This window comes from Microtus ochrogaster, chromosome 6 (assembly GCF_000317375.1).
Source record: "Microtus ochrogaster isolate Prairie Vole_2 chromosome 6, MicOch1.0, whole genome shotgun sequence".
NCBI lineage: Eukaryota > Metazoa > Chordata > Mammalia > Rodentia > Cricetidae > Microtus > Microtus ochrogaster.
The window spans coordinates 69,324,316-69,331,782 of NC_022013.1; the positions used below are offsets into that span (position 1 = coordinate 69,324,316).

At 44.8% G+C, this 7,467-nt stretch overlaps 1 long non-coding RNA gene across 1 annotated transcript in view; it reads right to left on the bottom strand.

Moving 5' to 3' along the window:
- Window positions 1–1,510: 1,510 nt before the first annotated feature.
- Window positions 1,511–7,467, bottom strand: part of LOC101979539 — a 22,628-nt gene continuing 16,671 nt past the window's right edge. Inside the window, exons 2-3 of the long non-coding RNA XR_258305.2 lie at window positions 3,925–3,979; window positions 1,511–2,717 (exon numbers count right to left, since the gene is read on the bottom strand). This is a non-coding gene — a long non-coding RNA (uncharacterized LOC101979539). The remainder of the gene's footprint in view (window positions 2,718–3,924; window positions 3,980–7,467) is intronic.

Sequence of the window (7,467 nt, forward strand, 5' to 3'; positions counted from 1 at the left end):
AAAAAAAAAAAAAAGGGAAGCCAGAGAGATGGGCAGTAGAACAATAAAATTCACAGAGGCCAGGAATAGAGGGTGGGAGTTGTTTAAAAGATAAAATTTGGGGACTGGAGAGATGACGCTGCTCTTGCAGAGAACCCAAGTTCAGTTCCCAGCACCCACGTGGCAGCTCATAACCACCTGTAACTCCAGTTCCAAGGAAATCCGGGGCTGCCTTCTGGCCTCTGTTGACACCAGGCAAGCACATGGTGCTCATGTATACATGCAGGAAAACGCTCACATACATAAAAACATGAACTCAAGGTGGAGTGATGGTTTAGCCGGTAAGAGCACTGGCCGTTCCTCCAGAGAACCTCGGTTTGGTTTTCAGCAACTACTTGGTGGCTGACAATCATCTATCTATATTCCCAATTCCAGAGGATCTGATGCACTCCTCTGGCCTCCATGTACACCAGGCTCACAGAAGGTACATAGACATATATGCAAGCAAAACGCCGATATACATAAAACAACTAACTCAAAACTCCCAACTCATAGTATGTATAAAGTAAAAACAAATGAAAAAATGGTAAAATTTATGTTTTACAAAGTTTACCAAAATAAAAACCATTAGCTGGGCATAAAGGCTGTAATCCAAGCCACTTGGGAGGCTAACGCAGTAGGGTTGTGAGTTCAAAGATATCCTGGGCTACATAACAAGTGCTAGGTTAGCCAGGACTACAAAGAGAAACCATTTTGTTTTGTCATGTTTTTCTGGAGACAGGGTTTCTCTGTGTAGCCCTGGCTGTCCTGGAACTTGTTCTGTAGACCAGGCCGGCCTCAGACTCAAGAGGTCATTGTGCCTCTGCCACCTGAGTGCTGAGATTAAAAACATGTGCCACCACGCCTGGTTATTGCAGTGACATTGTTTTAATCGCCACTCCCCGCAAAAAAAGTAAAGAGAAGCATGACAGGTATAGATGATTTTTTGCACAATCTTCAGTCATGTTAACGTGTAGAGCCCATTGCTCAGCAATGCTACCTCAGTTCAAAATCATTTCTGCTTGATTTCTGGTTAAAACCCTCAGTGTAAGAGTGATACTCTTTTAGTGTCCAGAGCCATTGTCTCCGCCTCTTAATTTTATAAACGCTAGGAGGGGAGGGGACGATCTGGGATGAAGACCAAGCAGGAGGGAAATCTAGAACAGGTCATTTGGGGATAAGAAGCAGGGAAGAAAAGGTTCGTTTTCAGAGATGTGTACCAAGGGTGATTATAGCTGGCAGAAGAGCAGGAAGTCATTGTCCTTGCAGGTGCACCTGGGGGCGGTGACAGCAGCAGAGCGATGCAGCGTGGGCATCCGCATCAAGGTGAGGCCAAGGTCAGGAGCAGGAAGGCAGGATTAAGCATCAGCAGAAATTTTCTCGGGCTGTGTTAATTTCCTGTGCCACCCTGTAACCCATGCAGTTTCTCCACTGCCCTCCCTGGGCCAGTGTAGGCTTACATTTGTGCTCAACCCAAGAAAAAACACTAGTAGAGGTTCAGTGGCCCCATTTGAGGGCTTTTTTATTGTTATGATTATTAAACATGCTAAAATCACATTACAGTGGCTATTTTTGCCCCGACTCCACAGTGGGGTGGCTGAGAACTATAGGGGTGTCACTTGGCTCATGTGGCTCTGGGGATGACTAGAGATGGGGTAGATTAAGAGGTAGGCAGATTAGCAATGGCCAGAAAGCCCCTTATGAAGTATTTATTTAACAATTAAATTTAACTTCTAGCTTCAGACATCCTTCCCTTCTCTACTTTTCTTTCCTTCCTAAATGTTTTCTGACCTATGGCCTCTGAGCCTTCTGCCATCTTTAACTCCTCTGATCTCAGACTGGACCATGAAGGAAGGCTTTCCTGTCTCTATCTGCTTTCCTTCCTTGGAAGGAATCTACTCAGCATGCACTAATTTATTAAGCTGCTTTTTTTTTTGGGTGGGAGGGGGTGCAGGTTTTTTTTTTTGTTTGTTTTTTGTTTTTTTTTTTTTTTTGAGACAGGGTCTCTTTCTATGTAGCCCTGGCTGGCCTTGAACATACAGATATTCCCCTGCCTCTACCTTCCAAGTTCTGGGACTAGAGGCATGCACCATCACATTGTGCAAGCTCCTTGATTCATGTCTGCCCAGGGGAAAGGACAGCTGCATTGTGGCTGAAACATGGGAGATGGGAGGGATGGTGCAGAAGGACCAGAAAGTGTTACCTGAAGCGTGAGTCCTGCATCTGGCAGAATACATCTCCCCACCCTCAGGCACTGCACCCTGAAGGCTTTCCCATCCTGCCCTTGACATTAGGGGCAGGGGAGGGTCAAACCTCAAAACCTTTTGTTCTCTGCAACGCATTGATCCACCCTTAGCCTAGTGACAATCAACTGGCATCTTCTCAAGTCCTGTGTCTCTACTACTGTGATGGCTTAAGAGAGCCTGAGAAAAGAATCTATAAAGGTTCAGCTTTCCTCTAGGAGAGGCCAGAGGGATAAAGGGACAAGACACGTGAGAGCCAGAGCTGTGGAGGGGAGAGAGGGAGTAGAAGGGTGAAGGGAAGGCTGGCCATTCAGGAACTGGAATCCTTTTTCTTTTTCTGGAATTGCCTGAACTTGCCCTGAATTGCAAGGGCAGCCTTCTCTGTCTCTGGAGCCGTCAGGTCAATGTCAATCTCCTCCTCCTCCTCCTCAGCCTTCTTGATGCTGCCAGCCTTCCCTGTAGACAGAAGGAGACAGATTGATGAGTCAACCCAACCAATTCCACGTCTTTTCTCAAACCTCAAACCCAGCACCTAGAGTCCACTTAGAACTAGAGTCTTTGAGGTTCCCCCAGTCTGGAGATTACAGACAACTGATGATTCTCAAAGTTAGGGTGCTAGGCTTAGAATTTGCATAATTACCACCAGAAGTTTTGCTATCCTTGAATCAAATGACAAATGTCTTCTCTCATTACTTATTCCTAAATCCTATGGTTTAAATCCCAAAGCACACACCCTTCAGTGTCTGATGGAGAACAGTGGCTTGGATTATCTGAGAAGTTTCTTTTTATCGCTCGATGTTTTATGGGGCTGGAGAAATGGCTCAGTGGCTAAGAGTCCTTAATGCTCTTGCAGGAGACCATGGTTACAGTCCCAGCATACACATCTGGTGGCTCACAACCACCTGTAATGCCAGTTCCAGGGACTCTGAAGCCCTTGTGGCCTCTTTGGGCACCTTCAAGTGTGTGGTGAACATAAGCTCATACAGGCACACACACATACATAGAAAACATTTTAAATAAACAAATCTTTTAAAATATATCACTTTTTTTTTTCAGAATCTGTACGTGCCCGTGTGTGGAGGTCAGAGGACAACTTGTGAGTGCCACTTCTTGTCTCCCATCATGTGGGTCCTAGAGATTGAACGGAGGTCACCAGGCTTGGCAAATAAGCGCCTTTTCCCACGGAGCCATCTCGCTGGCCCTTTATCACTTTACATGCCTTTTCTAACCTGTAGGGCCCGGGTCTACCCTTGTTCCTGGGGTGCATCTTGAGGACAGTTTCTGGTCAGCTAACTAAAGCATTCTGTTTGTTCCTGTGCTCCCCCTGCCCCACCTGGTGATTAGCTGTAGGGCATTTACTCCATCGTTGGTATTGTAATTTCCCACCTGCCTGGGAGGAAATCCTTGTGTAGCAGCTAGGTATATAAGGATTTCCCCAAGGCTGAATAAACGGCATTTGGCTAATTTCCTTTCGAATGACCCAGGTCTTTTTGTGTGTTCTTTCAATCTCCAGGCCCTTGCCCGACTCACGTACGATACAGTGGCGCGCGAACTGTACCGAGGGTGTTACACAAAATCGGGTGTTACATTAACCATTCACAGTTCTTGTATCACGTTTCTCCCTTCATTAGCTCTGCTAATGGCCTAGCCCAGCCTCACTTACCTTTTTCCTCAGGGTCAGATGCCTGGTTGGTCGCTGGGGGTGTTTTTGTGTTCAGCTGGAAGAGAAGAATCACAGTGTGAGATATTCATGGAGGGATGAAGGCACCACTGTCCCAGATCTCTTATGCGCATTCAAGTTTTCCATGACCCGGCAGATTTCCCACATCTTTCAAAGAAGGAGGTCTTGAGATCAGATGAAAAAAAAATCATCAACATTCATTCAAATAAGCCCAGCATGATAGAGAGTGCTTGTAATCCCAACATTCGCAAGACTGAGGCAGGAGGACTACCATGAATTCCAGATCAACTCGGGCCACGTAGCAAGCTACTTAATAAAAACTTTTTTCAAAAAGAATTAAATCAATGGATATTTATTGATGTCAGAGATTGTAGAGGACAAACCAGATAAAGTAACCCGCCTTCACAGAGCTCATTCGAGGGATACTTTGACAAACAAGGAGACTGTGGTGTAAGATGGTAAAAAGTAGCCAGGCGCTGGTGACCCATGCCTTAAATCCCAGCACTGGGGAGGCAGAGATGGGAAGATCTCTGATTTTGAAGCCAGCCTGGTCTACAAAGTGAGTTTCAGTTCAGCCTCCAGAGCTACAGAGAAACCCTATCTCAGAAAAAAAAAAAAAAAAAAAGATGGTTAAAAAGTACCAGAGAAGAGGGCAAGGTAGGGAAGTGATGACTGCTAGCTAAGGACAGAGGTACAGGCCTTTACACAATCATCAAGTTAAATCTATCTGGTGAACTATGGGGTCATCATCATATGATGATGATGATGATGATGATGATGATGATGATGATGATGATGATGATGATGATGGTGATATAGATGTACTGGGGATTGAATCCAGGGCCTCTTGCACACTACACCAGTGCTTTAACACTGAACTATATCACCAACCCTGGAAAAGTCTCTCTGAAAGGTGGCACTTGAGCAAGCAGCTGTAGGAGATAAATTGGTAAAGATTGCAGAGATCCGTGGCAAGACCCCCCTGGGGTCTTCGCCTTTTTGAAGACCATCAGGATCCAGGCATAGCTGAAGTGGAGAAAGGAAACAAAGATGGACGGACAGAGACCTAGCTACGGGTGGGTGCAGATTATGTAGGGCCTTGGGGGAGACCTAGTAAGGGATTTCTTGGACTAGAAGTAAAAGCCATTTGCAGAACTCTGATTTGCACAAAAGGCAAATGAAAGAGGAAGCAGAAAGCTTGCAGGGAGGGCGCGGGACTCCTGCAGTAAATCAAGCAAGAGAAGATAGATGGTAACTTGAATCAAGAACAGTGGCAGTGGTGAGGTTTTGAGTACTGTGTTCAAACTACGACCAAGGTGACTTTAGTTGTATATGTGGTATTGGGAAAGAAGGAGGTGATTCTCCTCCTGAAAAGGAGAATTGGCCTGAAAATTGAAAAGAAGGATTTCTCATCTCCTGCTACAGAGATGACAGCTAATGGCGTGGGTTTTAGGGACAGGATCAGGAGGGTTTTTTTGTTTGTTTGTTTGTTTGTTTGTTTTTATTTTTAAAACAAGTTTGGGATATCTTTTAATTATCCAAGAGGAGACTTTTCTTGTCATTTCCTTGCTTGTTTGACATGGGGTCACTATGCAGACAGGGTAGCCCTTGAAGTAATCCTCCTGCCTCTAGCCCTTCACCTCCCAAATTCTGGGATGACAAGTGTGCGCCGCAATGCCCGACTCTGGCATGTTTCTGTTGTTGTTTTAATAGTGAGGGTTTAAGGAAGGATATAGCCCGTCGTGGCTCAGGAGGCCTGGCAGAAGGTGTGTGAGGAGGCTGATCACGTGGCAGCCTCTTTATCAGGTGTTTCAAGGATGAGTCTCTCTGACTGAGAAAAACCGTGGGGGAAATTGGGAGGGTCTGGCATCATTGTAAGCAGGACATTGGGCATTTAGACTAGGATCACAGTGATGAAGAGAGAGAGTATCAGCTGTTTTAAAAAAGTTTTGCGGTAACAAGTTAGATTGGCAGGTGTGATTCTGAGCACACAGAACTCTGTGAAAGAGCTTTCTCTTTAAAGACAGCAGAATGGGGCAATAGTTTGGGCTGGATATGAGGTTGTAGAAAGGAGTCTGTTATAGTAGCAGATCTGAATGCTGATGGGAATAATTTAGTGGAGAAGGAAAAATTGATAATGAAAGACAGAAAGGATAATTACCAGAGAGGTATCTCAAATGAGCAAGAAAGAAAAGGATATTCAGCACATAAGTGGAAGGGTTGGCTGTAGACAGGGTCCTAACACAGCATTAACAGATAGGAACGAAAGCATGCAACGGATGCAAATTGGTGGCAGATATGGTGGGAATGTACAGATGATCTCTATTGAGTGTTCCCATTTTCTCAGTGAAACAAGGACAGTTGTCATCAGAGAGTTAAGGGCAAGATGTGGAATATTATTTTAACTAGGCAAAGACGTGATACATTTGTTTATGTTGCATTTGTTTAACTAGGCAAATATGTGCAACATTTGTTTCGGCTGCATTTGTTTAACTATGTAAAGATGTGTTACATTTGTTTTACCTTGCCCTGGCCTAAGGCACCTGATTGGGCTAATAAAAAGCTGAATAGCCAATAACTAGGTAGTAGAGGAATAGGTGGGGCTAGGAGGCAGAGAAAAGAGGAGGGAGAAAGAGAGGGAGCTACCTAGACTGGATTTCTCTATGTATCAGCCCTGGCTGTCCTGAAACTCACTCTGTAGACCAGGGTGGCCTCAGATTCACAGAGATCTGGGATTAAAGGCATGTGCCGCCACTGCCCAGCACCTCACTGGAATTTTATGTTAATATTTTTTTAACTTTAAATTACTTTCTCATCTTTGTTTACTTATTTAGAAGCAGAGTTGGAGTTAATTTAAAAAGTTGTAAGATGGCTCAAGAGGTAAAAGCACTTGACCAGCAAGCCTGCGTGACAACCCGAGGTCTAGTCTTGGAAACTCTGTCTCAAAAAAAAAAAAACCCAAACCAAAACAAAACAGTGAGTTATGGAGTGGGAGGATAGCTCAGTTACTAAAGTGTTAGCTTGTATGCAGGAAGACTTAAGTTCAATACAAAGAAGCAGTGTAAAAACCCAGGCATGGTGGCACACATCTGCCATCCCAATACTGAGGGGGCAGAGACAGGTGGACCTCTGGGCTTGCTGAGAAGTGTCAAGTGTCAAGTTAACAAGAGACCCTGTCTCACCACCCATCCCAAAATAGGTGGATGTGTTCAAGGAATGACACCCTTCCTGAGGGATCCCTCTGGCTTCTGTATGCACGCACGCCATGTGCACATGCACACCCCACCATGTAACTAACACACACATGCTCACACAAATGATGATACACTGTATTTAGCATAGGAAAGTGTCTTTAAAAGTAGGTCATGGCCAGGTATGGAGATGCACACCTTTAATCCCAACACCCAGGAGGCAGAGGCAGGCAGGTCTCTATGAATTTGAAGCCATTCTGGTCTACAAAATGAGTTCCAAGCCAACCAGTGAAACACTGTCAAAAAAAAAAAAAAAAAAAAAAAAAAAAAAAAA